The sequence below is a fragment of the Cibotium barometz genome, chromosome 45 (assembly GCF_041138505.1).
Source record: "Cibotium barometz isolate CiBa-2024 chromosome 45, ASM4113850v1, whole genome shotgun sequence".
NCBI classification, from domain to species: Eukaryota; Viridiplantae; Streptophyta; class Polypodiopsida; order Cyatheales; family Cibotiaceae; genus Cibotium; species Cibotium barometz.
The window spans coordinates 28472926-28497004 of NC_141090.1; the positions used below are offsets into that span (position 1 = coordinate 28472926).

A 24079-nucleotide genomic window follows, 5' to 3' on the forward strand; every position below is an offset into this window, starting at 1 on the left:
CACCTAAAATCTGATCTTCAAGAGTTGTAAACCTTTCATCCATCTTGTCCACCATTTGATACATCAACTTGGCATTCTCATTACCTTGATGCACAATCTCACTACTAATGTAGAGCACCTCTTTTTGGGCATCTCTTTGTGTATCCTTGATTGCATCGATGAGAGCAATCCTTAACATATCCAAAGTGATGTTCCCCAATGAGATTTGATCATGTCCACTAGTGTGCACTGGTATTACTTCATTTACTATTTGCCCCCACTAATGTCATGTAGAGGTACCCTTTCTTGTTGCATTGCCCTTGAGTTTTCCCATGTTCAAAAATGGAACGCGGTGCCACATTTTGACCATGTTGATCCTCACCCAATGGAGTATCACCCACATGTACCATGTCATCACCATGTCATTGGCATTATCTTGAACTTGGTTCTCTTCCACAGCACTTGTGCTTGAGCTTTCGATGGCCTTCCACGGTTTCCCATGCTACTAAGTAGTTAGTATAGAAAAAGGCATCCAAATTGGGAGTTCTTTAGTTTGCCATGTTTGTCTTGATGAGAGGAACACTCCTATCACCCTGAATCACCACTTTGAGCACCCCTATACCTCTATGTTTTGACTTTTAGCTGAAAGTCAACTATGTGAGGTTGACCACCCAAACGGTAACGGAATTGGAAGCTCGTTGGCTCATTTGGAAGCTCTTAGGCAGTGCTCTTAAGCTATGTAAACACCTTGAATTTTTAGTCTACATTGTTTTTGACTGAATTAGGGTTTTCAATCTGACCAAACTAGCCCCTTTACACCCTAAAATGGTGTCCAAATCAACCACTTGATGGCTTGTTAGATTTGCCTTAAGGTGTCCTTTTAAGGCTTCCTAATCCCTTGAGAGATCTTCAGTGGTTTGGGACTCAATTACACTTTTGTATTCAATGTAGAGTGTAGGAAAATCACAAACATTTGGCCATAATCTCCCCACCACAATACGGACCAAATCTCAATCATAATCCACTAGCATTTGCCCAATGTCCAATCATGACATAATGTCCCAAGTAATCACTACCAAAAGCATACACTTGCCCATGTAACTCTTATGCTTTGATCATCACCAAGTGTCCAGGCATGCTCATTCAAGTAACATTTGGCTTCCATAGCCTCGGCGGCATGCTTGCAATGTAGTTGAGTTGTGTGTTAAAGAAGCACTTTATGCTATCCGATCTCCCAGCCAAGCCTTCCCACTCTAGTACCTAATCCGAATCTAGGCACAAGTTGGGGCCAAGTATTCACATCCAATGTACCTAATCCCCCCTCCTTGTCGCTTTTCCAAAAGCACTCACGAGACAGGGAGAGTTCATGCCATGCTCCCCTCGAGCTCCTCCCAATGCCTGAGGTACCCTCAATAATCATACTAGATAATAAAAATTAAAGTGAGAGTACAAGTGAGGTGTATGTGGATGTAACTTCAAAAGAGAAGGTAGGAGCACTTACAATGTGTTTAGCATGACTCATACTATTTTCATATTATCCATTACAATGAGCATGTACTCATGATTTCCTTCAATCATCCAAAGTAGCTCCGATACACCGAATCACATTAAAAGAACATCCAAATAGCATCCAACACCATGTGAATCACAAGGCATGTGATTTGCAAGGATTAGCTTCAAGTAAGGGTTCCCAAGATCAATACAATCATTGGCTCATATAGGCACATGCATGTGCTTGCTTTGGGCCAAGCTTTGGCACTAATATGAAGCCACAATTCACTGTTTTTTCATGGATGGCACTTTAGCCTTTTTCCTTTACTCCATAGCCATCATTCATGAGCAATACAATCATCCAAATGTCATTGAACACGATACAAAGTCCTCCAAAACCTCATGGGAATACCATCATTGAATGTAGCATGCACATGAGTGGAGCATTGGCAAATCAAAAGCTTCAATCAATGGTATTCAAAGAGTTTGAAGCAAAGTTTTCAAAGAGCTTGAAATGCAACCTTACAATGTTTTAATCAATGGCATTCAAAGGCATCAATGAAGCCCTTATATCACAAGATGTGTGAAGAAGACATAGGCTGATCATTGCCTTTGCTTGTCATGGTGAAGGTGTTGAAGATGTGAGTCGAAATTGCAACTTCACATAGCTGAATCAATGGAGAAAGCGCACAGTTTTTCACGGGCAGCCACGCACAACATTCACCAAAAAAGTTAACATTATTAAGCTTATTAAGTCTCATAAGCTTCTTATACATCTGATTAGGTTCCAAATCGTCCAAAAATTGTGCACAGCTCGTCCGACCAGTAGCGCATAGTTCCTTCACAGAACAGGCAGTAGCATACAGTTGTGAGATATGGCTCGAAACAAAATATCCTACCTCCCCAATCCTAAAGCCAAGCAATGGTAACACATCTCTCTAGTTTGGTCTCCAAAACTAAACAAAAATCAGAGAATGGTGACCAACAAATTTCTCCATCAAAATGAACATAGAAGGGTTCTTTGTGAAGGTCAAGATGATTCCTCAAAAAGCCCTAAGTCAATGCTACAGATCCATTACAAAATGATGAGCTATTTCCCTTCAAGATCAAGCAAGAAAAGAGAAGAGGAAGTAAAACATTTTGACTAACTCCCTAATCAAGATTAATAGATTTCCCCCAATTTTGATTAACTCCCTAATCAAGATTAATAGATTTCCCCCAATTTTGGTCCCAAGATTAAAATTTAGTGGTAGGTCCCTCATAATCTGGTCCTTTGCTATCCATGGCCCTAAAAGCTTAGGGAAAGAAGAATCAAAAGATTAATACCACTCAAGAAAGATCAATTCCCTTCAACAAGATCACACATGTTCCATTTCTTGATCAAGAAAATCAAGAAATTCAAGAAGATCAAGAATTCCTCAATTTTTCTTGAGACTAAGATGAAAATGGATCAAAGACAAAGCTCTGATACCATTGTAATGATGGGGAGAAAGAGAAAGAGAATGCACTTATAATGGAGTACCACATGCACTCAAGGGAGTACCACCATAGCCATGGAAGCTTGGAGCTCCAAGAAGTATGATTTGATTTTAGTAAAAATGATTAGATGTCCCTAATTACAATTTGTTGACTTATATACTTTCCCATCTTTTCACACTTATTAATGTTGGGCCCTCATACTTGCTCGGCCATATCCATGCCCATGGGCTTCCCTTATGTTCAAAATCAAGCCCCCTTAATTACAAGATTGGGAAGGTCACCTGCCCAAACACCAAGACAAAGCTTGCCCCCTACCTAATAGCACTCTTCAAAGCACAACTAGGAGCTGCAAAAGAGGAGGGAGAGACGGAAGGAGGAAGTAAGCAACAAAGAGGACGTAGGGCGCAGGGAGGAGACAAAGGCAAAACCCTAGTAGGAAGGGAGTTCGGGACAGTTAATGTCCGAAAAGAAGAAAATTTTTACGTTCGGGAAAAAGAAGAAAGGCAAGAAGGGAAAGACATGAGAAGAGAAAAGCAGCAAGAAGTTAAAGAAGGACTTCGCTATTATCGACAAGTCAATTCTTACTCAGAAGCTGGAAGAGCAGCAGTAGTAGCAGGAAACATCAGCCTCACAACAGTTGCATCCAGAACATGCATTGTAAGAGACCGCAAACACAGAACACTTGCACGTGGAACATGACCCAGGCCACAACGAAGTTTTAAGAGAAGGTAGGTGATGAGGCCACACTAAGGGCCCAGATTGAAGAACTAGAGGGCCTGGTGGAGGAGTTCAAGGATCAACAACAGCAAGACGGGTTCACAACAATAAAAGCCCTCAAGAAGGAAGTGGAATCCACAACCCCTACTATGGAGAACACAAGAGGAAGAGGAGGTAAAATGACGGTCAATGAGCTAAACGTTGCTCTAACGATAGCCCATGCCGATCTAAAGAACATGCATGATCACCTGGATGCCACAAGAAAAATGCATGCAAAAGAGCTGGAGGCATCTAGGGCAAAGCTCAGAGAAAAGACAAGAGCAGGTGGAGGCATTAAGGAAAGACTCTAACATGCGAAAGCTTTGGGGGAGATCGGTAACTTCAATGCTCAGAAATCAGGGCACTTGCAACAAAATTAACGCATAAAATTGAATGTAGATGTGCAGAAAAATATATATATATATATATAGAGAGAGAGAGAGAGAGAGGGAGGGAGAAGAGGGACACAGCATTGGGTCCCGAATACCCTCTATAGGGCCCCTACCACGAATGGTGTGTTTTTTTATTAGAATGATGCAAAACTGAAATAAAAGACTAAACCTGAACCTTCTTGGCTGAGGAGAATCCTCTGCCCTGCCCTTGACCTTCAATCCTTCACCCCTTCTATGTTAGCTTATCCTTGGCTGTCCTGGCCCTTTGATTAGCTTCAGTACTTGGTGAAATATGAGATGAATGGACTTAATATATGCCATTGGTATTTATACCCCTCCAGGGTGTTGGTCGGCTGTCTAAAACCGAGGCGGCTGACTGAAAATAGTCCAATGACTAGAATATTCAGTATTTAATGATGCAAAAAAGGTGCTTATCACATAATAGGGTGCTGGTCATCATGCGCTTGTGCTTCTAGCTGCTGGGCAACCTGTGTGGGTTGCCCCACACTTGGCCGACAGCCCTCTCAAGGCTGGATACCCTATGGGCTGCCTGTCCAGGGGCCCTAGGGCTAGCCTACAGCGCTTCCAACACATCACATGGCTGGTGGGCATAGTAAGGCCTTCTTGGCCCCTATGGGGGTGGTTCTACACCTCCCCCATGCTCACATATCTGTCCTTGGGGTAGCCCTATGGGCTGGCCCCGTTTCCATGAAGCATTGCCTTTGCCCTAGTTGTGGTTGTTAAAACACTGAGGTAGTACACCACATCGGAACAGACACAAGCTAAGTGTACCTAACCGTTTGGCGGCTACAATTCCCTTCGGTGCCCTTGCATCCTTGTTGTGGTAGGTGGACAAAATGGTGTCCATTTGCACAATGTTCATGAGTACATTTCGTAAAACAAATCAACCTCAAAATTTAAAGGGTTTTCTTAAGAATTTACAAAGATGCTTAAAATGCTGGATATTTTTTAAAATTGAGATTTTTAAATAAGCAAAATCGAGCCACCTCGCAATGGATTGTTTCCTCCCGAGAAGCATGATTCACTTGGCTAGGCCTCAGACATGCAACTATCATCACGGCGAGTTCGACCATGTGAGCAAAAGCACATACAGGAGGGCCGGCGCTCGCTGCTGCAGCACCAGCAGCTCCCCATCGCAGGCAGCCGTCTTCACAGCCACGCGACTCAACTTCGCATCATGGGTCCCGGCAGCAATTTCAATACAGGCGGTATGATAGGCATTTTCATTGCAAACTACATTTCATGAACCTGTTTAGGCTTTATTTTCTCCATTCTAAGCAATTGGGTGCCGCATGCTTGCAAAAAAAACGAGTCTTGAGTTTTCAATGTATGATGGGTGTCTTTGACACCCTTGCACAAGATTGTCAGCTACCTCAAATAGCTCATGTACATGTATGTTAAAGCAAAAGAGTCTGGAATGGCTGCTGGGATATGAGGACCAGCGGCGACCTATTTTCCCGTGGGAAATGGATAGATGATAGGTGGCCATTGCAAGACGTGTTGTGGTTCCCCATTTTATGGTGGGAGGTGGAGGATAGGCCGCCGTCATGTGTCTTGCTGACCAGCCGCAGATGTGCCAAGATCTGGCAAAGATTATTAAAGAAACCTGATTGTAAGGCTTGGATTTGCCTTCAAATGACATATGACCATGACGTTTGTGACATCAATACATACCTTGGTACTGGGAGGTTGATGGTAGTTTGTTACTTCAAAGGCGTCCACATAAATTTGTCCTTCTAGGATAATAACACAAAAGATAATGCTGTTGGGATAGCATGTGAGACCTTATGCAAGGTGAAACTTGGTCCTTATGCAAGGGGATACTAGGATCTCTTTTTCTCTCTCTAAGCCTATGCTCATGATTTTCTTTCTTCCTGTGAAAGTGATGTAAACCTGGTTGAGAGCTGAGGCCTCCTTGTGCTGTCTATACAAGCAAGAGAAGTATCCATGTGCCATCATCAGCGGCGGATTGGCCATGCCTTCACACAAATGTGATGGCATATAATTAAGCCCTATCAATGAAATCTTGTTGATATGTAGTTTATGTCTTGTGCACTTGCCGTACAATGGTGCCACGTGGGCATAATTGGACATTAAGTACAACCATAATTACCTTTTGGATGTGTGATGGGTGGGTTCGGTTTGATTCGGTTTGAAGTCGCTGGCGAGTCGAACTCCACCTGGTAGTAGCCACGCCCCAGAGGGTGAATGTTTGTGATCTTTGCAGGCTCACCTATGAGGCTCCCCTATAAGTGATATCTGAGGAGTTCGTGCGTAGGGCGGCTACCAACAATTTTGAAAACAAGGTGGAGGCCTCTAATACTGCAATAGTTGTGGCGAGGATTTGAAGGTCCGCGGGGGCAGCAATATGGCTAAGGAAGGAGGGTGGGGCAGGCGCAATAGAGGAGGTGGGGTAGGACGGTGGCAACACAGCAGTGAAGGGGGGGGTGTGGGGGGGAAGAAGGCTGAGGTGGGGGGGGGGGGATAAGACAGGGGCGCAGTCAGGCTCGGCAGGGGAGGGGGGCGAAACGGTGAAGGGGGGGAGGGGGCAGGTAGAGGAAGGTGGGTGCAGGGGGGCATACAGAGAAACGTGCTGCGGGGGGGGGGCGGGGGGCACAGGAGAAAACCAGGCGCGGGGGGGGGACTTAGAGCACACGAGAGCTACTTCTTTTCTTTGCTTGAGAAGCCTATTGTAATGTTATGTTTAGCTTGCTCCCCTTCTTTGAGCATTCGGAAGAAGCTTTTGTATTGGAGTTCCGCGAGACTCTCCCTAGCTGGTAGAATGGTGGTGGCGAACTAGGTCCTTGCCACCATGTGGTACATTACTTCTTGTTGGGCCTTCTCTCAAGCATGTATTGGTCAGGTACATCGGTTGATGTGGAATTTCTTATGGGCCGGAGTGTGATGGGAGGCTTGCCAGGGCCAAGGTGGCATGGAGAGTGATCATTCAGCCGCATTGTAGAGGGGGCCTAGGCATCATTGACCCTGCTATTCAGAGCCGCGCCCTGTTAGGCAAGCTGATTGTTAGAGGACGACTTCCCGGTGGTGAGCCTTGGAAAAACTTGCTCTTGGCCCGGATTTCAACCCGCACCCTGAGTCTAGGGGGCCCTTGGCCGTAGAGTACCAGATGGATCTTCACTGAGGTGTGGGCCCGCGGATTTAGCCCTACCTTTGAGGACAGATTTGCAGCGAGTTTACTCCGAGCTTGGGACCACCTCAGGCCGGTCCTCAGGCAGCTAGCTCCGATTGCCGCAAAGGAGCGTCCTAAATAGCCATTGATCTAGAACCCCTTGATCGGCCACATGTTGGGGAACGACCTCATGTATCATGGGACACATTGAGCGTAGCACCTGCCAGGTCCCTTGGAGATGGGCAAGCACACAAGAAGTTACCCCCAAAGGTTTAGGAGCGAGGTCTGGCAGGGATCCGGGGTAGAGACAAGCTTAACATCGACATTGACTCAGCTATTCCTTAGGAGTGGTTGACTCCTATCCCAGACCTGCCTCCTCCGTGTGGCTTGGCGTGTTTACCAGGCATGATATCGTTGTGGCAGTTCACGGAGTGGATGAGGGCAGTGGTTTGCTCACTTTGTCTATTGGATCCCATGGTAGTGATAGCCATTTTTTCGGCTATCCACATTACCATAAGGAGCTACCTCGGCCAAGGAAAATCACAAACTCTTTGTCATAAATACCTTTTCACTCTGTAAATAGGCGTCTGTGCGTTAGGGACTTTACCCATATCCTCTATATATCTTTTTATTATAAAAAAAAAAGTTTTTGCTAGCTACTCATCAAAAATAAATAAAATTATTACGGCCCATTTTGTGTAAATATTTCATTTCGTATAAGGGCCTAAATATGGGGGTCTCTATTTTCTCAAATATGTAAATACTTCATTAGGTGTGTGTATTACAAAACCTAAGTATATTTTATTTATTTATTATTATTATTATTTCTTCATAATACTTTTGGACCATCATTGTACATATGCTTCAACTTCACCATGCATAAGTAACTCCTATGCTCTCACATTTCTACCCACACCATGTAGAAAGCCTACTACCCAAATCACTTTTTCCCTTAGACTATTTTATCTTTTATTCTCTCATCTACCCTAAAATAATGAGGGTCTCCCTCCCTTTTGACTTTCATAGTTTAGTTATTTTGTATATATTTTTTACTATTAAATATTTTATATATTTTCATTAAATATTTTTTTATATTTCAATTATTTTTGTATATTTTATTCACAATTAGATCTCTTTGTTTATTTTATTTTCCTATCATAATAACCATATTGTCATGATATGTTGACTAGTTAAATACTAGCTTGTTTTTTCTTATTATGTAAGTCTTTTATAAAATGAAAAAATCTCCTCCATGCAAGTGTCCACATACACTTGAGTCTCTAAGGTCAGGGTATGATGTATTGGGGGGCTCACTCTTGGAGCTATCAAGAAATTCCACCAATGGGGACCCACACAAAGATTTTAAAAATTCAAAAAATACATGATTCTGCTGAATTTTTTGCGCCCGCCTCCACGCCGAATTTGGACTGGTCATCAAAAGACAAAAGTTAGCTCGGGAGCTCAGGAATATGCTCAATTTTTTTTGAGAATTTTTGGAGCTAATGGTGGTGAGATATGAATTTTTTAATGGATCCCAGTCTGCCCGCTTTTTGGCAAGGTACACCTAGTCTCTTCTCACGTCCCTTACACATTCATCACCTACACACTTACTCATTCCTTTCTCACTCCATCAAACCTGCAAACTATCATGTCCTCTCTCACCCTCTCCACCTTTTTCCTCTCCTTCCATCTCCATTTGCTCTCATATCTACTCTACACCCATACCTCATCTCCATTTCTCTCCCTATTACTCCCATATTACTAAATTATTTTCCCAATCTCAAATAATACATAAAAATTCAGCATGAATGTACCATATTAACCTCTGCAAATATGGGGTTTCCATCTATAAAAACCCCTATGTTCTTCACCTCAATCAACTTTTGTGGCGTCAAATGCAAGAAGGAGACCGGCGGTTAACTTAAAGATCTACACATGGGAGAATCCAAGCTTCTTTGAGCTTTCAACCACACAAAGGATCTTTCCAAATCTTTACTCCTCACACTCATTTTGTACATTGTATTACTAACCTTTTATAGTGATTACTAACTACTAACCACTAACATTTGTAAATAAGCACCCACTCTACTACTTTTGGAGTAGGCATTACTATAAGTTATTTGCTCAAACCTCTACATCACACTCTCCTCTCATCTTCAATAATTCTCTCACCTTGAGCCCACATCCATGTGACTCAAGGGATAAGAAGAGGCCCACTCTCATTTCAAAATAAAAAATCCATAATCTATGATTTTCTATAATAAGATTGATTAGGCTTAATCCTAATTGGGACTTCTCAAACCTATAAATAGAGCCCCCTCCATTCCTTGTAAAGAAGAGATTACACACATTGTACACCACTCCCAACTCTAGTGTGTAAGGAGATAGTGAACTTGTGAGCTCTCTCTATACATCAATACCTTTGATTGCATAGAGAAGCTTGAAGCTAGTCATGTCATTGTGAGGGCTTGAGTGATGCCACACTCCCTATCATAATTGTATCATGCCTTTGTGCATAAATAAGATTAGTAGTTTGGGTGCAATTGTGTACAAAATCTTGGACTCCTACATCTCCAAAGTTGATCTAGCAAAGCGGTCCGATGTTTGATTTAAGGTAAATTCGATCCTTGTATTTTGTGGTGTGATCTTATGCTTGGCAGCTTGAGGGCCTATTTTTGATTTGTTGCCTTTCATTCCATGGTAAGAGGGTTGTATGGTGAGAGGGCTCCCGTAATCTTAAGACCATGTGTATATCGACAACAAAATCAAGTCTATATTGTCTCTCTAAGCTTTCTCCAAGTTTGGTGTGCATATATGTGTGTTATGCTAGTCTCCTCCACACATAATACCATACGTTATGAGTGTTTGTTGAGGGTGTATGTGTCTTTTGATTGATGTATATGGTTAGCTTGGCTACAAGGAAAGATCTTTGGTGTCCTAGTTCACACACATAACTAGGTGGTGCCTCGTTCTTGTTGAGTGTGTGGTTTTGGGGTTCTTATGTTTGTGTTGCGTTGTGTCCCAAGCCCATTGAGCAACACGGGAGCCTTGAGGAGTGCTTATAGGCCGCTCTTCTTGTTGCCCGCCCCGAACTGCCTCAATTTTGGTGTCCCCACTGAGGATTGAGCAGTTTTTAAATGGGTATTTAAGGTACATCGATCTCTCTAACACATAAATTGCCTTGTTTGCTTGTTGGGTATCATATTTTAAGAAGGAAAGTGGTACTTTTGTGTGATCTTTCATGAACAATCCACCTCCTCCTAATCCTCTTGGGATTCAATTCAACCAGTTTCATTGGGTGCACTCCATTAGAGTGAATGTTTGCATTGATAGAAAGATTTTCTACTAACAACGCATGGTTCTTCTTTTTGGTCCAGAAAGACTAAGTGAGATTTTAGCATCACCTAATCCTGTCATACTTCCCATTGTAGATTACACCATTTCCTTTGATGTGCATATTTTCATCTTGTTTTAGCTTAGTTTATGAATGCAGGTGAAGGCACTAGTCAACAACAACCGATGATTTTGCAGAGACCCAATGCAACAAGACCACCTCCACGAGGAGTGGAAGGAATGCCACCCTTGCCGGACCCAAATGTACATGTGGTAGAGGTAACAAAGGCCAAGGAGGTAGACATTGAAGCAAATGGTGTCAAACGAGGGCGTGGAAAAGAGAAGGAAAAGGAGGGTGTGGCATCACAAAATGACCATGGACGAGGAAAGAAAGTGAAGGAAAACAAGGAAGTCAAGAGGAGACGACGTCGTATAAACCTCCAAGATTTTTCCCTTAGACATGGTATGGCTCCATATAACCTTTTGGAAGACATGAGAGGTAAGGGTCCTGATATCTCGTGGCCTCAATTTCTAGCCTTATGTCCACAAGTTAGGAGGGAATTAACAAAGGCCGTGAGCACTAGGAGAAAAACAAAAGAGAATGTGCCTGTTGTAAAAATTTCACAAGCCGAGATGGATGAGGACATTACACCTATATTAGATTGCTACATCAAGGGAAGGCTAGTTAAGAAGGGTCTAGTAGATGGGGGTGCACAAATTTGCATCATGACAGAGGACCTTATGCAAAAACTAGGCATGCATATTCATGAAACACCTGAAATTAAGGTGAAAATGGCAAACAATAGCAAAGCAAAGTGTCTTGGGATTTGTAAGAATGTTTCTGTGGAAGTTTTTGGCATTAAGAAGGTTGTTGATTTTTATGTTATGTCTACCAAGGGAAGTGGTTATCCATTTATCCTAGGTAGACCATGGCTAATGAGAATGCGAGCTTTGCAGGATTGGGAAAATGGAAAGTTAATTTGCATGAATGAAAATCGTAAGAAGATTATCTTTGACATGAAGGAGCAACGACAAGAGGAGATAAATGAAGAATCTTCTCAAGGCGAAATAGAGGAGGATTGGAGCGATGACGCCTCAGAGGAAGAAAGCAGCAGTAGCACTATGGACGAGGAGTCTTCCATTGAAGTCATGGGGGTAAGATTCAGAGCAAAAGACAAAGAGACACCCTGTCAAGGTTTGGAGGAGGTAGGCTCTCAAGAAGACCAAATTGTGCATGATGAAGAAATGTTTGATGCTATGCTCTCAAAAACGCTAACATCGGAGGAAGGAGAGGAGTTTAAATGTGTACTAAGAAAATTTCCCAGGTTTTTTGCTAAAGATTACACAGATGTGCGTGGCGTAGAGGCCATTCAACACAAGATCGAGCTAAAGCCAGAAGCCAAACCTAAGGCACAAAAGCTACGAAGACTAGGAGTCGTCAAGGAGCAAGCACTACTCAAAGAGGTGAGGAAGCTTCTAGCAGCGGGATTCATATATCCTGTAGAAAATTCAGAGTGGGTCTCTCCCGTCGTGGTCACTCCCAAGAAGAACGGCAAATGGAGGGTTTGTGTGGACTATCGTCCACTCAACGAGGCGACAAAAAGAGACCACTTTCCTCTCCCATTTCAAGATGAGATCCTAAATGAGGTAGCAGGTCATGAGAAGTATACAATATGTGATGGCTACTCGGGTAACTTTCAAATTGGGATTGCATTGGAGGATCAATTGAAAACAACCTTCATCACTCCTTGGGGTTGTTATGCTTTCAGAGTCATGCCGTTTGGTTTAACCAATGCTCCAGCGACATTTCAACGTTTCATGAACATGGTGTTTCAAGCATTCTTTGGGAAATCCATTAGAGTGTTCATAGATGATTTTTGCATCTATAGCTCTAAGTCATTGCATGTGCAAGGGGTGGAAGAAGGCTTGAAGAAACTCTACGACATGTGGGGCCAACTCAATCCCGACAAATGTCATATTGGTGAGGATGAAGTAATCTTGCTGGGTCATAAGGTTTCTTCCAAAGGCATTGAGGTGGATCCTATAAAGGCAAAGGCTCTTATCGACCTACCATCTCCAAAGAGTCTCAAGGAGGCCATCTCATTCATTCAAAAGGTGAAGTACATGTCACGCTTCATTCACTTAGCCTCAGAGTTACTTCACCCCTTGCAAAAATTGACTCAACAAGTAGAGTTTGCATGGTCTGATGAGCTTGAGGAGTACTTTTGTAACATTAAAGTCATTTTGTCAGAGCTACCAACACTCATGCCTCCTTGTTGGGAGTACACTTTCTTTGTTAGCTCTAGTGTTGGAAAGGAAACAGTGGGTGCAGTTTTGTTACAGCAAGATCTCCACAGTACTAGGATGCGGCCCATCTACTTTGTTAGTAGGGTCATGAATGTCATGGAGAAAGGCTACACGGAAGCAGAACTCATGATGCTTGCTCTCATCTTTGCGGTGAGAAAATTTAGATCCTACTTGTTACCAAAACCTTTTGTAATTCTCACTATACAGAAAATTTGTTTCCTTGGGTGTCTTCTCAAATGAATATCAGTGCTAGAATCACAAAGTGGGTTATGGAATTGCAAGAATTCCAATACTCTTTCAAGGTAGAAGATAGTGTGCGTGCACAATTGGTAGGGATTCTCACTTATAGAGTGCATGAAAAGGAGATTAAGGTGCTTGAAGTAAAGACCCTACCATTGCCACCACCCAAAACTATACCTAATGCATTCACCTTGTTCTTTGATGGAGCTTTTAGAAAAGCCACAGGTAAAGCAGGGGGAGGGTTGGTGCTGCTTGTTGGGTATGTTTGGCCAAGCTTACATGTGGATGTCCAACATTGGTGTAGGAGCTGTCATAACTGCCAAGTCAATGGTAATAAGAGGTTGCTACATGGTCCACGCCAATTAGTCATTGCAAGTGGTCCATTTGAAAAATGGGGCATTGATGCAATGGGTCCACTACCTAGAACTAAAAATGGAAAATTGTACATCTTAGTGGCCATAGACTACATGACTAGGTGGGTGGAGGCTCAAAGTGTGGCAAGGGTGAATGGAAAGACTGTAAGCAGATTTGTTTATACTCGTATATGTTGCAGATTTGGCACACCCTTGGAGATTGTTTCTGACAATGGTCCAGGTTTTAGAAAAGGTTTGCTCACCGAAGTTTGTGAAGAGCTTCATATTTCACATTGTCATAGCACACCCTACTATCCCCAATCAAATGGGTTAGTAGAGAAGGCTAATGGTGTTATTGCAGGAATCATAAGAAAGATGGTGGAGAACAAGACGAAGCTTTGGGATGAGTTCCTTGATGGAGCACTATGGGCATACCGGACTACCTACCGAGAAGCAACGGGGTTTACGCCCTTTCACTTGGTTTATGGTCAAGAAGCATTGCAGCCTATTGAGCTCAACATTCCAACAATGCGGCTACATGGAAAAGGTGGACTAGGAGATCAAGATGCATGGGTAGATCAACTTCTCACTTTAGTTGAGCTAGAGTGGAAAAGAGAAGCTGCATACGAGTGTTATAGAAGAAAAGCCATGCAAGCAGCAGAGAAGTTCAATGCAACTTTGAAAGACAAGGGCATCAAAGAAGGAGATCTTGTGCTAAGGTATGACAATCGACTTGATAATCGGTTTGATGCCAAGTTTGAAACTAGATGGCAGGGACCATACATTGTCAAGAAGGTTTTCAACTCTAGCTATTATCAGCTCATGGATTTGGATGGCAAAGAACATTCTAAGAAGGTTAATGGCTACAGACTCAAGCCATACTTGAGTCGCATTCTACCGACAGACTTACAGAAGCAACCACAAAAAGGAGATAAAACGGCATGTAAGTTATGTGGTTTGAGTGATGGATGTGGTGCAAAACACAAGGAACAGAAGAAAGATGGACAAGAGAACCACATTACACTACTTGCTTTAGAAGGCCTATATTATGATGGTACATGAATATACCATCATCTAGGGGGAGGGCTAAATGATAGCCATTTTTTCGGCTATCCACATTACCATAAGGAGCTACCTCGGCCAAGGAAAATCACAAACTCTTTGTCATAAATACCTTTTCACTCTGTAAATAGGCGTGTGTGCATTAGGGACTTTACCCATATCCTCTATATATTTTTTTATTATAAAAAAAAAGGTTTTGCTAGCTACTCATCAAAAATAAATAAAATTATTACGGCCCATTTTGTGTAAATATTTCATTTCGTATAAGGGCCTAAATATGGGGGTCTCTATTTTCTCAAATATGTAAATACTTCATTAGGTGTGTGTATTACAAAACCTAAGTATATTTTATTTATTTATTATTATTATTATTTCTTCATAATACTTTTGGACCATCATTGTACATATTCTTCAACTTCACCATGCATAAGTAACTCCTATGCTCTCACATTTCTACCCATACCATGTAGAAAGCCTACTACCCAAATCACTTTTTCCCTTAGACTATTTCATCTTTTATTCTCTCATCTACCCTAAAATAATGAGGGTCTCCCTCCCTTTTGACTTTCATAGTTTAGTTATTTTGTATATATTTTTTACTATTAAATATTTTATATTTTTTCATTAAATATTTTTTTATATTTCAATTATTTTTGTATATTTTATTCACAATTAGATCTCTTTGTTTATTTTATTTTCCTATCATAATAACCATATTGTCATGATATGTTGACTAGTTAAATACTAGCTTGTTTTTTCTTATTATGTAAGTCTTTTATAAAATGAAAAAAATCTCCTCCATGCAAGTGTCCACATACACTTGAGTCTCTAAGGTCAGGGTATGATGTATTGGGGGGCTCACTCTTGGAGCTATCAAGAAATTCCACCAATGGGGACCCACACAAAGATTTTAAAAATTCAGAAAATACATGATTCTGCTGAATTTTTTGCGCCCGCCTCCACGCCGAATTTGGACTGGTCATCAAAAGACAAAAGTTAGCTCGGGAGCTCAGGAATATGCTCAATTTTTTTTGAGAATTTTTGGAGCTAATGGTGGTGACATATGAATTTTTTATTGGACCCCAGTCTGCCCGCTTTTTGGCAAGGTACACCTAGTCTCTTCTCACGTCCCTTACACATTCATCACCTACACACTTACTCATTCCTTTCTCACTCCATCAAACCTGCAAACTATCATGTCCTCTCTCACCCTCTCCACCTTTTTCCTCTCCTTCTATCTCCATTTGCTCTCATATCTACTCTACACCCATACCTCATCTCCATTTCTCTCCCTATTACTCCCATATTACTAAATTATTTTCCCAATCTCAAATAATACATAAAAATTCAACATGAATGTACCATATTAACCTCTGCAAATATGGGGTTTCCATCTATAAAAACCCCCATGTTCTTCACCTCAATCAACTTTTGTGGCGTCAAATGCAAGAAGGAGACCGGCGGTTAACTTAAAGATCTACACATGGGAGAATCCAAGCTTCTTCGAGCTTTCAACCACACAAAGGATCTTTCCAAATCTTTACTCCTCACACTCATTTTGTACATTGTATTACTAACCTTTTATAGTGATTACTAACTACTAACCACTAACATTTGTAAATAAGCACCCACTCTACTACTTTTGGAGTAGGCATTACTACAAGTTATTTGCTCAAACCTCTACATCACACTCTCCTCTCATCTTCAATAATTCTCTCACCTTGAGCCCACATCCATGTAACTCAAGGGATAAGAAGAGGCTCACTCTCATTTCAAAATAAAAAATCCATAATCTATGATTTTCCATAATAAGATTGATTAGGCTTAATCCTAATTGGGGCTTCTCAAACCTATAAATAGAGCCCCCTCCATTCCTTGTAAAGAAGAGATTACACACATTGTACACCACTCCCAACTCTAGTGTGTAAGGAGATAGTGAACTTGTGAGCTCTCTCTATACATCAATACCTTTGATTGCATAGAGAAGCTTGAAGCTAGTCATGTCATTGTGAGGGCTTGAGTGATGCCACACTCCCTATCATAATTGTATCATGCCTTTGTGCATAAATAAGATTAGTAGTTTGGGTGCAATTGTGTACAAAATCTTGGACTCCTACATCTCCAAAGTTGATCTAGCAAAGCGGTCCGATGTTTGATTTAAGGTAAATTCGATCCTTGTATTTTGTGGTGTGATCTTATGCTTGGCAGCTTGAGGGCCTATTTTTGATTTGTTGCCTTTCATTCCATGGTAAGAGGGTTGTATGGTGAGAGGGCTCCCGTAATCTTAAGACCATGTGTATATCGACAACAAAATCAAGTCTATATTGTCTCTCTAAGCTTTCTCCAAGTTTGGTGTGCATATATGTGTGTTATGCTAGTCTCCTCCACACATAATACTATACGTTATGAGTGTTTGTTGAGGGTGTATGTGTCTTTTGATTGATGTATATGGTTAGCTTGGCTACAAGGAAAGATCTTTGGTGTCCTAGTTTACACACATAACTAGGTGGTGCCTCGTTCTTGTTGAGTGTGTGGTTTTGGGGTTCTTATGTTTGTGTTGCGTTGTAACTTGTGTCCCAAGACCATTGAGCAACACGGGAGCCTTGAGGAGTGCTTAGAGGCCGCTCTTCTTGTTGCCCGCCCCGAACTGCCTCAGTAGGTTAGAGAGATCTGAGCCCTCCTTAAAGGATTTCAGTGACTGCACCTTACAGAGGGTGAGGGTGATTGGATTTCATGCACGGGATTGGCACATAGACCCACCACTTGCCAAGGTGGCCAGGGAGAGATCCTGGCGACTATGGAATTGGGAGTGCCGACCCCTCACGCGCCTCCAATGGGACCTGGAAGAGTGGACTTGGCATGATCCCGCTGATCAGGAGACTCTGGGGATGCCTCCCTTTTTGCATATTCAGCGCAGCTAGGTTGCATGATCCAGATGCAAGAGATTGATGGCACCTCGGCTACTGTAGCACATTGGCAGTCATCACAGGGCCTCTCACAACGTTTCCTCTTCGATTTTTGGAGAAGGCTTTGGGACAATTTTTGGTCTAGAAAACTTGGCTGGCGGTTGGAGGTCGGCTAGCAGCTTGCCCGAGGTGCGGCCACTTTCAAGATAGGGCCTCGACCTAGATCATTACATGGGGCACTGTCGCTTGGGCGACAGAGGCTGAGGTGGTCAGGGCTTACAAGGAGGATGGTGGAGGGCTAGCTCTTCAGGTCTCTCACCCACGCATTTCGGCAGTACTAGTTACAGTCCCACCACTACAAGACAATGCTGCCATACACGCGTTTCATACACGCGATAAATTACGAACGCGTGTATGGTCACGCTTGTATTTGAATAGAATCGGGCGCGTGTATTTTAGCATTTAAGTTCGCGTGTATATTTGCATTTATCAACGCATGTATAAACGCGTTTATATACACGCAGTAATACACGCATAAATACACGATAATATTTACGGGATAATACTCGCTATTATACACGAATAAATACACGCCACTGTACACGGATTAATACACGCATGGCAGAGAAAAACTGAAAAAAAAACTGAATTCCTTAACAAAATTAAAAACTATTTTCCTTAAACCATCTCATAGTACATTAAGGTATACATCATTACACAATCCCACTACATGCATTTACAACAATGAAATATATTCAAAAATAAATCATGCATATGAGATGATAGAAATGTCATCAATTTAGAACATACAGTGACGGATTGGTTAGGGTTCGATCTCATCTTCAATAAGATCCATCCTTGTCAAACGATCAACATCAATATCCATTTGATCAATTGGTAAGGCTACGATTAAATTTATTCCACTATCGATATTCTGTACTCCATTGATAATGGTATCGATGTCCTGATCATCCTCATCAACATCACCATCATCCTCAATGGTAGGGTCATTCTCATGATCATGAGAAATGGCATGCTCATCCTCATTATCACGATCATCTCTTATTTCTTGATCATCGATCACAACATCTTCAATGGCATGTTCGACGTCATCTTCATTGCGGCTTGTTACATCCTCCATATGCTCCATATCAGTGAATGTATTATACATCACTTTGGAACGTGGTGCAATAGGGATGACGTACCACCATTTGATGTCATGCACCATTGGTAGATAGATAACCTACTCAAATACACACAGTACAGTAATTAATTAGCATATCAAAAGTCAAGGGGTACGCGAGCTTAGATATATATGTACATGAAACACATTAGTAAAAAAATGCATACCTGCTCACATTGTTGTGGCAATACGAGCCTATCTTTCTTTGTTTGCCAGAACTTTGTAGAGTCAATAGTTACATATCCACTTGCATGGCGTTTTATCGTTGCATCAGGCCCTTTTTCCACCACGTTCATTTGCCATTTGACATCCAAAACATACACAAAGAAGCGACGAAAGTCAAGCCTAAATATGTCTTGGATTATGCCACAATAATCATCCATTTTTCCATTAGCTCCCTCAAAGCTACTAATGACACCGCAATCTTGTGTATTTCTCTTTTCATCAATTCTTTGTGTTCGAAAATGCTTGCCTTCACACCATATAGCATTGAACATAGTGCACTGGACCAAAATAGAAGCAATATTAATATTGTGTAAGCAATGTGAATAAATATTAAAAGCAAATCACTTACAACTAATGCAAAACATTAGTTCTATGTACCTTTGACATGCATCCTCGTGCATACTCCCATTCTTCCGCCGTGATATGCAGCCCCTCGTCGCTCTCTGCTCTCTCCATTTCCTCATGCAACCAATCAACATGGATATCATTCGGAAGTGTTGCTAGATGCTTAGGGTACGCCTTCCGAGAGCCATGTTGCCTCCGAAAGAGAGCTCTTTCTGCTTGCCTTTTTGTCTTTGCATCCTCATATCTTGTAACCCATCTGCTCATCACATCACTATTAAGGATACAAGTGAAATTGAGATCATCAATCAATGTTCTGTCAATTACTTTACTCTGTCCTTTTCCTTGAGGCACAATAGAGGTCATCCTCAAGTCCTCTTCATTGCTCCATAGTCGTGGCAAAGAGCTGTCCACCTGACCAAGAAATTCTGAAATATATACAAGAGACTCTTGTATCAACCAACCCTCGGCCATGCTTCCTTCAGGCCTTGCACTTTGCCTCACAAAGTCTTTTAAGGTCTTCATGAAGCGCTCTAGGAAGAACATCCAGCATGCATGCACAGTACCACATAAAGCAATTTCGTCCACTAAATGCACAATGAGATGTAGTTGACTTGTGAGAATGGTTCGCGGAAAAGTCTCCTCTACCAAACAAACCACCTCCACTACCATAACACGCGCATCATCCAACGTGGCTGGATCAATTGCTTTGGAACTAACATATCTAAAAAATAAATAAATAGTACGTTATACCTCATGCACGTTCATTTTGCAAGGTATAATGAAGGGTGATCTGAGCATGGGTTTTACATACCTCACAAGCTCGCCCATCTTATAAATACATTTTTTCAAACTCTTATTTGCACAATGGTCGATGCTAGTAGGTAGTATGAACTGCGCACATAAGAGCACATTTATGGTTTATGGCATTACAAAATTTAATTTCAACGTACGTACAAGACTTGGAAAACACTTACTTGAATCATCTTGTGCCAATCGTGGGACTTCAACCCATATAGTTGCTCAACGCCTCTTTTCTTAGTGGTTGTAAAGGCTCCCTTCAATGATCTCATGCATCCAGTGGGAGTACGCAAAGTGGTGATGGCCTGCTTTACCTGCTTCTCCTCTTTCTTTGATATAATCCATGGTGCAGGCGGAAGACGAACGTGCCCACCCACCTCTCGTGGCCAAGCTTGACGCATACGTCCTGCGACCCGCAAGTCCTCACGTACGCTAACATTGTCTCGTTTACCAGTAATATGTTCCCAAATACCAGATCCCACATTCTTGAAGATGTGCATGGGATCAAGAAGATGGTTGATCTTAAGATGGGTCCAATATGGCAGCCGGAAAAAAATGGAGTACCTGCACAAGGGATTTCTCTATGTGACCTTTAATCCAATTAGAGACTACACAAAACAAGATTGAAAAAACATCACTATACCTGTTCATGCCATCTGGAGGAAGAATAGTTGTAGACTCCCAAATACGCTTCCAATCTTTTGCACGAAGTGTTTGTGGAGGAATGTTACTCTTACTAGCAACATATTTAGGATGATCTAAGGGGAGAAATCGATGATGATTATCAAATATAGTCTTACACAAACCATCAGCATACTCATGTACTAACGAAGGGCCACAAACAGGACATGCATGTTTACCCGATGTTTTCAAACCTGTTAAAATATAAATAAAAGTTAGAATAATAAAGTCAAACCGTCTAATTAATATATATAGCTAATAGCAATAGAGTAGGGAGGTAATTAGAATTCTTACCAGAACAATCGCTGTATCCTGGAAAGTCATGCATTGTCCACATCAACACTGCTTTTAAGTCGAAGTGTCGAGAGGAGGGAGGCCTACTAATGTCCACCACCGCAACACCTCTCCATAGTTCCTCCAACTCATCAATCAGTGGTTCAAGATAAACATCCATATGCTTGACTTTATGTTTCCCTGGAATTAGAAGGGATAACATAAGATGTCCCTTCTTGATCGCCATTGATGGTGGAAGGTTGTAATTCACCAACACAACTGGCCACACGCTGTATGCGGTGCTTTTGAAACCAAATGGATTCACTCCATCCATACCCAGGCCAAGTCTCAAGTTTCTGGGCTCTGTTTTAAAGCTGGGCCACTCATCTTCAATATGCTTCCAAGCAGGAGTGTCTGCGGGAATTCTCCACATGCCATCATCCGATCGATGTGAGGAATGCCATGACATGAGTTCTGCTATGGATTTGCACTTGAACATGTGTTTGATGCGAGAAATTATAGGAAAGTGTCGCAAGACTTCGTGGGGTGCAGGGCTATTGTCGTCCCTTTCCCACTCATCTCTGACAATAGATCCCGAAGCTCTAGCATCATCTCGTCGACGCTTTACGTGCTCTCGTCACGCGTAGGGTACCATGTTAGGGTGTGGTACTGCATCCTGCTTCAATTTATCAAATTATATGTTACAACTCTATTAATTTAATTTGGATACCATGAGTCATTTGAATACCATCAATTTACATCTACTCACCTCTAAACCTGTTTGATTCCATTCTCCATACATGGAGATGTGATTCAAGGTAATTCGACGTGCTCGTACAATGCATCCTTGACATCGATTGCACATACATTTGATCCGTTGTCCCAACCACACATCGCGATTACGATGACGCATTGTCTCATCTTCCCCAGAACTGCTTGAAGAGGTTGATGACATCCTGTGTACAAACCAGAAAACACAAACTCATTATATATTTTTAATGAAAGCACAATATCGCATGTATTCACGCGGCTATCTCCTAAAACTTGCGTGTATAAACGCGGCTACTTCCTAAAAAACGCGTGTATTCACGCGGCTAATTTCTGCAAAACGCGTGTATAAACGCAGCTAAAATCCTATACACGCGAATATACCTGCGTTCGTAAACGCGAACATAAACGCGGCGGCATATTTAAACTAAAAATAGCCCGCCTTCCCCAAATATAGATTTTGAACTTAGAAATCAACAGTGCATGCGTTTTTGCCTGTTTTCGCCTCTTCCAACAGCAAGGAGGGAGCAGAGAAAGGAGCACACACACGGGAGAAGGAGGGAGCAGAGAAGGAGCAGAGAGGACTCACTTTTTCAGAGGTGAGTCACTTTGTCCTGTGCCTTGTCTCTTTTGTCAGATTTGTTTACTTTGCTCTTTGCTCTTTGGGTTTGTCTTTTTGCACACGATTGGGTTGCTGCATCCTGACAGGGGCGACAATGGCTGGTCCTTTTATAAGGACATTCTGTCTTTGTCGGGGGGTCGGTCTTTTCGAGAAATTTTTTTCGCAGGTCGCGTGTACATACGTGTGTAGAAGCGCGTGTAACCTGTCTGCAGAGTTTTTTCACGCGCATATATACGCGTTTTTGGCCGGGTGTATACACGCGTTTTTTGACGGGTGTATACACGCGTTTCTGCAGACAGAAAACTGCGGCGTTTCAGATTTCATGGTTTGCAGGCAATTGACTTGTGTAATGACAATGTGTGAGTCAAGAGATAGCCCATGATGTACATGATGATATTTGTTGCAGGTTCTTTATGGATATTCCAGGTTCTTCATCCGATCCATTTGCGTACAGCAATTGGTTGATGGAGATGATGAATCACTTTGGGCGCCAACCTGGTCCGGTTGAGCTTACAGAGTATATGTATGCCCATCCCCCTCCTTCCCTGCCTGGTGTCTATACCCCTACCGCGAGTATCCAGGGCACTCCAGTGCCGTCTATTCCTCCGAGTCCGACGAGACGGCATGCAGCTTCTCCTCTTCCACGTCCACCGAGGAGACATACCTCGCCCAGACACACTCACGTACACCCTCACAGCCACCATCACGTGCTCCCTCAGAGCCACCGTCACGTCAGGGCTCACAGCCACCGTCACGTAGACAATCCCCCAGTCGTGACTCCACCCGCAGCAGTAGGAAGAGTGGGAGTGGAGGATGCGGCGGGTGCTTTGGTGGGGGAGGTGGGGGAGGTGGGGGAGGTAGTAGGGCACGGGGTGAGAGAGGAGATAGAGGGAGAAGAGTTAGAGGAGACAGTTCGGAAGAGGAGGAGATGAGAGAGATGGAGAGAGTGGTTTGCTATGATGTGACGGATAGGGGCGGGATAGTGATGGATGCGAGGGGGAGGGAGGTAATGAAGTACATGCGTGGGGTAGTATCAAACTCATATAGAAATTGTTTTATTAAATTTAAAGATCAAAATAGCCGATTAGTTGGGGAGGTGATAGAGGCTATACACAGTCGGTACCCCAATCCCCCACATGCTACATTCTCGGATGTATGGGGAAGGACGCGAATAAGGGAGATCTTAAGTAATAAAAGATCTCACCTTAAAAAACTCGCGTACGATGACCGGCTAAATGTAGCTGCGGGTGGCTATCCTGCCGAGAAACCTGCCACCACTGCGCACAAACACGAGTGGAAGGAGGCAAAGAAACGAGCAGAGGGTGGCGTGAAGAGCAGGCAGCATGTGGAGGCACGACGGATCCAGATGGAGACCGTTGGATCTTTGCATTTCGGATCTGGCGGCGTCGAGTCATGGGAGGCAGAGTTCGTAAGTATCCTGTCACTTTATTTGATTGTTTACTTAATTCATTGATTCTATGAATTGTTTTAATCTTACAAATTGTGTTGATTATGATACAGCGACGGGTTACGGGGAGGAAGCCCACAACCCACGATACTGTGTATGCTCGCCGGCATAGCAGACGTGACACGTGGGCCATCTTCAGAGCCGAGGGACGTATTACGGACGGGCAGTTTGAGTTGGCCATGAGACCATACGGTCGACAGGTACTTGAAAATTCGTAACGAATGGTTTTGGTTTATTGAATTGCATATATATATACTTATATACTAT

At 42.5% G+C, this 24079-nt stretch overlaps 1 long non-coding RNA gene across 1 annotated transcript; it reads left to right on the top strand.

The window, feature by feature from the left end:
* The first annotated feature begins 5112 nt into the window (after window positions 1-5112).
* On the top strand, window positions 5113-24012 carry LOC147612608 (uncharacterized). The gene is made up of 2 exons (XR_015263472.1): window positions 5113-5326; window positions 23866-24012. It is a non-coding gene; the product is annotated as an uncharacterized LOC147612608 (long non-coding RNA).
* The last annotated feature ends 67 nt before the right edge of the window (window positions 24013-24079 follow it).